Raw genomic sequence first — 9,206 nt, 5'->3', positions numbered from 1 at the left:
AGGGTTCGCACTCCCAATGAGGGAGAGTTAGTGATTTAGGGCGAGAGGCCACAACGTGGACCAGCCCTTTGTTCAGCAGCAAGGGCGAGACGCTACGTTCAGCAGGGTAGCGCAGGGTACATCGCCTATGTTATATATGCCCGAGAGAAGGGTAAGGCGACAGTTGATGACGTACTAGTAGTGCGAGAGTATCCGGATGTATTCCTAGGGGACATACCTGGGATACCTCCGGAAAGACAGGTCGAGTTTCGGATTGACCTGGTTCCTGGTGCGGCTCCGATAGCCAAGGCACTGTATTGGTTGGCTCCTCCAAAGATGCAGGCGTTGTCTACATAGCTTCAGGAGCTGCTAGAAAAGGGTTTCACCAAGCCGAGTAGTTTACCATTGGGAGCCCCGATCCTATTCGTATGGAAGAAGGATGGGTCGCATAGCATGTGCATAGATTACCGAGAGCTGAATAAGGTAACGGTGAAGAACTATTAGCTATTCCCGAGGATAGATGACTTGTTTGACCAGCTTCAGGGAGCATCTTGGTTCTCCAAGATTGATCTGCGGTTAGGATATCACAAGATGCGGGTCAGGGAGGAGGATGTGCAGAAGACTGCTTTTAGGACCCGCTATGGTTATTATGAGTTTGTGGTGATGCCGTTCGGGCTCACCAACGCTCCAGCCGCGTTCATGGATCTCAAGAACCGCATATGCAGACCGATGTTGGATCAGTCTGTGATAGTATTCATTGATGACATCTTGGTTTATTCCAAGACTCAGGAGTAGCACGAGGAGCACCTGAGAGAGGTGCTAGCGACGCTGAGGAGGGAGAGACTTTTTCGTGAAGTTCTCCAAGTGCGAGTTCTAGTTACGCGAGGTGCAGTTCTTTGAACACCTCGTCACCCAGAAGGGTATACTAGTAGATCCGGCCAAGATAGAGGCCGTGATACAGTGGGAGGTCCCAAGGACTCCATCTGAGATTCAGAGCTTCCTAGGAATTGCAGGGTACCACAAGACATTCATCAAGGATTTCTGCAAGATAGCAGTTCCACTCACCCGACTGACCAAGAAGTCAGTGGTCTTTCATCGGGGGCCTGAGCAGCAGGCAGCATTTGAGACCCTCAGACAGCGATTGTACGAGGCACCGATTCTTACCCTGCCAAAAGGAGTGGATGACTTTGTAGTCTACTGTGATGCTTCGATCACAGGTATAGGAGTAGTGTTGCAGCAAGGGCATGTGATAACTTATCCCTCTAGATAGTTGAAGACTCATGAGGCTAACTATCCGACACACGATTTAGAGCTGGGGGCAGTGGTGTTTGCCCTCAAGATTTGGCATTGTTACCTCTATGGGGTCCGATGTGGTACCTCATGGATCAGCCGAATCTAAACACGAGACAACGTCGGTGGTTAGATGTGGTAAAGGACTACGATTGTGAGATCCTTTATCATTCGGGCAAGGCTAATGTAGTGGATGACACCCTAAGCCGCAAGGCGATGGCAGCTCCGATCAGAGATATATGTCTGAGGATGACGGTGATTGCTCCATTGTTGGAGCAGATTAAAGAGGCACAGGTTGAAGGCCTAAAGGAGGAGAGACAGAAGTGTGAGAGGATTGTGGGCCGAGTAGCTTCTTTCAATTATGATAGTCGAGGATTATTGACCCTTCATGGGAGGGTTTGAGTGTCGTACTGGGGAGGAGTATGATAGGTGTTGATGGATGCGGCCCACAAGTCTCGATTCTCCATCCATCCAGGGGCAAAGAAGATGTATAGAGATCTTCGACCCGATTATTAGTGGAACTGCATGAAGCGAGATGTCGGCTGGTACGTGGAGAGATGCCTGACCTGCAGGAAGGTCAAGGCAGAGCACCGGAGACCCCACGACAAGATGTAGCCATTCGACATTCCCGTATGGAAGTGAGAGGATATCACCATGGATTTCATCACTAAGCTTCCCAGGACCGCGGGTGGAGTGGATTCAATTTGGGTTATAGTGGATCGGCTAACCAAGAGCGCGCATTTCATACCAATCCAGGAGAGTATGTCGGCTGAGAAGCTAGCCGATATTTATGTGCGAGAGGTAGTGGCACGACATGGAGTGCCTTTTTCGGTAGTGTCAGACCGAGACGTCCATTTCACTTCCAGATTTTGGAAGCGGTTTCATGACAAGATGGGTAATCGTCTCCATTTTAGCACCGCTTTCCACCCCTAGACGGGCGGGAAGGGCGAGAGGACGATTCAAACTCTCGAGGACATGCTTCGGACATGTGTCCTAGATTTCGGTGGTAATTGGGATACGTATCTTCCATTAGTGGAATTTTTGTATAACAATAGTTACCACGCTAGTATTGACGGCCCTACTTTCGAGATGCTCTATGGGAGGAAATGTAGGACCCCGATTTGTTGGGGAGAGGTCGGTCAACGAGTCATCGAGAGTACCGAGGTGGTGCTCAAGACCACAAAGTTGATCCAGCAGGTCCGTAGCAGACTGCAGATTGCGTAGAGTTAGCAGAAGAGTTACGCCGACAGGAGGTGTTCAGACTTGGAGTTTCAGGTGGGTAATATGGTCCTCCTGAAGGTATCACCCTGGAAGGGTGTTATCAGGTTCCGGAAGAGGGGAAAGTTGGGCCCCAGGTTCATTGGTCCTTTTAGGGTTTTAGCCCAGGTGGGTCGGGTTGCTTATCGGTTGGATCTTCCAGCAGAGCTTAGCCAGATCCACAACACTTTCCATGTTTCTCAGTTGAGGAAGTGTTTGGTGGACGAGTCAATAGTTATACCCTTGGAGGATATTCAGGTTGATAGTTGTTTGAATTATATTGAGAGGCCCGTTGCGATCTTGGATCGGAAAACGAAGACCTTGAGGAACAAGGTAGTCCAGCTAGTGAAGGTGTAGTGGCAGCATTGAAAGGGTTCAGAGTGGACGTGGGAGGCTGAGGAGGAAATGAGGGAGCATTATCCAGAGATATTTATAGATTCAACAGCAGCAGACTTCGAGGACGAAGTCTAAGATAAGTGGGGGAGAGTTGTAACACCCCATTTATGGTATGTGATTTAAATAAAGTAATTTTCATTTTTTAAGGGGTACTCGACGAGTCAGAAGCCCGAATCGTCGAGTAGAGACGGTATTTGAACGCGGTTTAAGTTGGTGACTCGACGAGTCCATATTCCCGGACTCGGCGAGTCTACCAGTCTGGATGAAACCCTAATTTCAAGGGTTTGAACCCTATTTAAACGTCATTATACCCCAAACCAGCCTCCTTCACTTCCTAGAGACTTATTCCCGAAACCCTGGCCTCCTTGAAGTGTGTGTGAGTGATCTTTTCCTTGTGAAGGAACTTTTGGTGCGTTTTGGAGCAAGGAGAAGAAGGAGAAGGTAAAAGAACTAAATGAAGAAGAAGTAGATCAAGAATACACTCCTCTTTGGCCATCCCTTCTGGTAATGAAGCTTCCATCTTGTTTATTGTGCTAATAGATCTAGTTTGTCCCCAAATTATTGGTTTTACGCTCAAAAAACCCCAAATCCTTTGTGATAAAGCCTTGTGATCGAGTTATATCTCAGATCTTGCCTCTCTTGAGCTCCAGAAGCTCAAGGAGACCACCTTTTGGCAGCCATGGCTTTGTTTTAGTCAAGTAACCCCCATAATAGCAAAGTATGAGTGTTATTGGTTCATTACATCTTAGATACACGTAAAGTTAGCAACTTTACGTGTTCAGATAGTCCCCGAAGCATAGATCTACGAATTGGATCCACTAAAGTTGATTAGAATCGACTGTATGGAATCTGCATGCAAAGGACTCGGCAAGTTGTTCTTCTGAGATGACGAGTCGGGTCGCGATTCTTAGATTCCAAGTTCAGTAGTAGCAAGCCTGTGTAGTGAGTAGAGTAAGGACTCAGTGAGTTAAGACTTGGATCTGGAAACAGACGGACTCGACGAGTTGTTCATACGACTCATCGAGTGATAGATTGGGTGTGTTCTTCTATTGAAGGGGAACTCGACGAGTTGTTCATACAACTCGGCGAGTCAGTTGAAGGTCCACGCGATATCAATGTAGAAGGAGAACTCGTGAGTCTTTGCCAAACTTGACGCGTAGAGTCGGGTAGGAGAATAGAAGGAAGGATAGGGACTTGACGAGTTGACGGCCCAACTCGGCGAGTCAGGTCAATTGGAAGTTGACTTTGACCAGGACGTTGACCTTGAACAGAGGGTAAAATAGTCATTTTATCCTAAGATTAGTTATCAGTGTTTGATTAAGTGTTTTTTTCGGAATTATAGTCGGTGAGCTACCGCAGCAGCAGTCAGACAGGACCCGATCAGCATTTCAGCAGTCAGCCGTACGAGGTTAGTATTCCTTCCAGTAGGAACAGGTCTACGACCACAATGCCGACCCGTTTAGACAACAGTAGTTCCGGACGTCGGTCCGATGCAGTAGTTCTGTGTGCTTGATGTCTTTGTGATTCAAGCATGTCTTTGTGTTATGTGTTACAGACTTCGGTAGGATGCAATATGCAGTAAATGTGTTTATGCTAGTAGTTATGATTATGTTATGCTTTGTTCAGTCAGTTTCTGGACTTCGACCTGATGCAGAGGGCATGGCCCTGGTTAGTTCCGGACTTCGTTCCGATGCAGTTTCCGGATCTTGGTCCGATGCAGGGGGCAAGGCCGAGTATATGCTTATTATGTTATTCTATGGTATGTGGTATTTTGGGGGAGCTCACTAAGCTTCATGCTTACAGTTTCAGTTTTGGTTTCAGGTACTTCAGCTAGCAAGGGGAAGGGCTCGGGATGATGGCATGGCACCCACCACAGTTTTAGCCTGGGAGTTAGACTCTGATATTTTGTCATGATTTGACATCAGTTGTGATATGAGACATATTTTATGATATTTTGAGACACATGACTTATGGTTTATTATATGATATTTTGATATTATGGTTTTAGTAACGTGTTAAAACAAAAAAATTTTGCTTGTATTTTTGGGACGTTACCGTTACCCACCGCACTCTTGATTAGTGGAGGGTCGTTAGCCGAATGGGTAGGGTATGGCAACTAATTTCTCATTAATAAGTATAATTATCTATAAAGTAACTAAATGTTTTTTTTATAAATTCCCAATCTTAGTTACTTTAGAAAAAAATGTGAAAATTATGCTATTCCATGAAATTACACTTTGCACCTTGCCAAGTCGTTAGTGGAGCGTGTGTGGATAACCGACACACTAATTTGAAACTAACAAGGGTGGTAAAGGGTAGCTCGATGCTTATCATAGATCAATGGAGCGTGTGTGGCTGACCGACGCATTGATTAGGTGGTAAATGACATCGAGAGTACCAAGTACATTTGCATGGTTATTCACACCTTGTTTGTGATCCTCGGTATCCCAGTCACAAAATTGAAGGGCATATCGAGATTTAAGCATGCCATTGAAAAGTTCAATGAATCTCAAAAGAATCTAGGAATTTCAATTCATTTAAAACTTAATTGTCTTTTTCGTTTTTCATGGTGGAAATTGGTAAATCGTCATTTACCTACGTTCAATTTATCTGTAATTAGATGACGACATCCCTCTTTTGAATTGAAAATAATTGTATTGGGTACTAGCCCTAATTTCTCATTTGGGTGTTAAATTGGGGATGCTTATCTAATCTAAACTTTGTCTCTTCTCTTTTTCAGATGTCTACTCCCAACAACAACGCTTCTGGCTCAACCCCTTCTGGCTTATTCTCACTCATGAACTTGTGTGGGAGGGTGATGTTTAATGGGTCCAACATTAACGATTGGATCCTCAACATTCGCATGGTCACCCGCTACGAGGAGAAAGAGTATGTTCTCGACAAGGAGCTGAAGAAGATTGACCACAACACTGCTACTCCCGAGGAAATTGTTGTGTACGAGACTCATGAGAGAGATGCTACGAAGGTTCATTGCATCATGCTCGCAACAATGACCGCTGAACTCCAAAAGTCCTACGAGGACTACTATCCATTCGAGATGCACCAAGATTTGATGGAAAGGTACCATCAAAGTCCTAGGCAGGAGAGATATGAGATCATCGCCTCGATGATCACTACCAAAATGAAGGATGGATAGTCTATCACGGCCCACTTGTAGAAAATGCAAAGATATGTGGACCGCTTGCTGAAGTTGAATGTCAACGTTGATGAGGAGCTGGCCATATATATCATTCTACACTCCTTACCTCCTTGCTATGATCAGTTTCGTATGACTTATCATATGAATAAGGAGGAGGTCACTCTAAGCAAGCTTCAAGGCCTACTAAGGACTGCTGAAAGTAGTCTAAAAGGAAAATCTATTGCATCTACTCCTACTATGGTTGACCCTATCTTGGCTATTGGGCAAGGAAAAGGGAAGAAGAGGAAGCCTCTTTCTAAGAGCCACAAGGGAAAGTCTCACAATGGTAATTCTTCTAGTGGAACCAAATCTGGTCTTGCTGCTCCCTCTTCCAACCCGCAGGATGCAGAGTGCTTTTACTGCCACGAGAAATGGCATTGGAAACGAAGCTGCCCGAAGTATCTGCAAGATATCAAGGATGGGAAGATAAAGCCCACCTTCGCAGGTATTTATACTATTTGATCTAATAACTCATCACATGCTATGTCTTGTGTCCTCGATACAGGATGTGGTTTTCATATTTGTTCTAATTTGTAGTGTTTAAGAAGAAGTAAGGATGTGGAGCATGGGAAGATAAACTTGATCATGGGGAATAGGAAAGTGTCGCCTGTCACCAAGATTGGAGTTTACTCTTTAGTGCTTAATAGTGGGTTAGGTTTAGATTTGAATAATTGTTGCTACTCGTAATAAATGACACGAAACATTATTTCTTTTCATGGTTTGTATAAACCACGTTTTAGATTTTCGTTTAATAATGAAATTGGTTCTATTAATGCTTTCTTTAATGGAACTTTCTATTTTGAAGCATTGACTAGTATTGGAATATATGTGTGACATCCCCATTTTCACGGCCAAAAAAGACCGATGTTGTTTATGCTTTATAAAAATGAGAGTACTTCATTTTATAAAAATGTTGCGGAATTTGTTCCCAGAAAAACATGGTAAATACGTTATTAAAACATTTTCGAAGAAACGTATTTATTTCATTTTAAAACGTTTGGGATGTCATCGTTAATACAGAAACATAAGCATAAACAGAACTTACAATTATTTACACTAGTGATCTACATCTCTTTAAATCTCTCAGTGTAATGTCACTTCATATCAACACCTGTGATATAAATAAACTGAGTGGGTCAGGTTGGGAAACCTGGTGAGTACATAGGGTTTTCAACCCACAATAATATAATTATTATGTTTAAACAATCAAACAATCAACCCAATTACCCATCCCCATTATCTTCTTTATTCTTAAGGATCTACCCTAAGAATCAGCTATTTCTCATTCATTCATTCCTAAGGATCATCCTAAGGAAACAACATGAAGTCCATTGTTGCCAATGACACATTGGTCAAGCGCAGCTGCTAATATTGTCACTTAGGCTCAGTTGCCAGAATTAGGACATTTTCTATGAGGCGCTTCTGCCGGTATTGACCTTTAAACACTACTGTCATGGTCATAAGGCTCCCTATTAGGCGCAGCTGCCGATACTATCCTTATAGCGCAGCTGCTAGGACGTTTACCGTAGATCTAAATCATCTACGGGTTGTGGCGCAGCTGCCAGTGCTCATCTATAGGGTACTAGGTCCACTGCTGCCAATGTATACCTATAGGGCACTAGGTCCGTACTACTAATGTTCCTCTATTTCAGCTTTTATCCATCATCATTCATCTACCCATGTTTTACCCAACATATCTTGTAGATATAAAATACTTTATACAGTTTACATCATTTAAAACATGTATAAAAATCTTTCACCAACATAGACAACAAGTATTCAGACAATATGCACACATAACACGTAATTTATATTAAAATACTTCATATCTATGTGTAACATGAAAGAGACCATGCACTCACCTGATTAGGTGGTGATTCCGAACTCAGACAGCACTTCGTTATCTCAAAACAATTTTCCTCGACAAAACCTAGTATCAATACCACTAGGGTTTAGTTTTTAACGTTAACCACGACTAATTAATAGTCTATCTATTATTACTATTATATAAGCGTTAAATAACACTCAATATAACTCATAATAATAGCCCAAATAATTATTTTAAGGTCCTAATAATGTTACTATAATTAAATAAAATCTATATTAAATATAGTATAGGCGTAGCTCACTTACAGCGAGTTTTTATTAAAAACCGGGCTTCGCTGGAGCAGCGTTTCCAAGCCGAAAGCTTTTCTTCTCGGAGCCGTCGGGCGCTCCGGGGCTTTCTTCTCGTGCTAGGGAGGTTCCGTAGACTTGGGAGGGGTTTAGGGAGGCTAGAGAGAAGTTAGAGAGAGAAAGAAAGGCTTATGGTGTGAAGAAAATATGAGGAGTTCACCCTTGTATTTATAGGAAGTGTATAGTAAAGTAGTCTCCAAGCTTCGTCCGTAACTTTTGCGTACGAGCTCCGTTTTTGTCTGTCTTTTTACTGTTGAGTTCCTATTAATGAGATCTTCAACTTTCATTTAGACCTCGTTAGCTAATTCTCATTCTATCTCGGATTTACAAAACTGTATCGAATTCGCCGCGCTCGAAAAGTAGGGACTAAGCTTCGTCCATAACTTTCGCATACGAGCTCCATTTTTGTCTGTTTTTTTACCGTTGAGTTCCTATTAATGAGATCTTCAACTCTCATTTAGACCTCGTTGGCTAATTCTCATTCTATCTCGTATTTACGAAACTGTATCGAATTCGCCGCGCTCGAAAAGTAGGGACTAAGCTTCGTCCATAACTTTCGCATACGAGCTCCATTTTTGTCTGTCTTTTTACCGTTGAGTTCCTATTAATGAGATCTTCAACTCTCATTTAGACCTCGTTGGCTAATTCTCATTCTATCTCGTATTTACGAAACTGTATCGAATTCGCCGCGCTCGAAAAGTAGGGACTAAGCTTCGTCCATAACTTTTGCATACGAGCTCTATTATCGATGTTATTTATATCCACGCGTTGGTATTTACGAGTACTACAACTTTCATTTAGATCCCGTCGGCTAAAAATCGACCGATCTAAAATTCAGATTTCAGGTTGTGCACTGCTATGCTAAATCTTAGAAAAATCATAACTTCCTCATATGAAGTCAGATTTGGGC

The sequence above is a fragment of the Lactuca serriola genome, chromosome 5, assembly GCF_051521515.1.
Source record: "Lactuca serriola cultivar US96UC23 chromosome 5, Lser_US96UC23_V15, whole genome shotgun sequence".
Taxonomy (NCBI): domain Eukaryota; kingdom Viridiplantae; phylum Streptophyta; class Magnoliopsida; order Asterales; family Asteraceae; genus Lactuca; species Lactuca serriola.
This window is presented reverse-complemented; position numbering follows the sequence as displayed.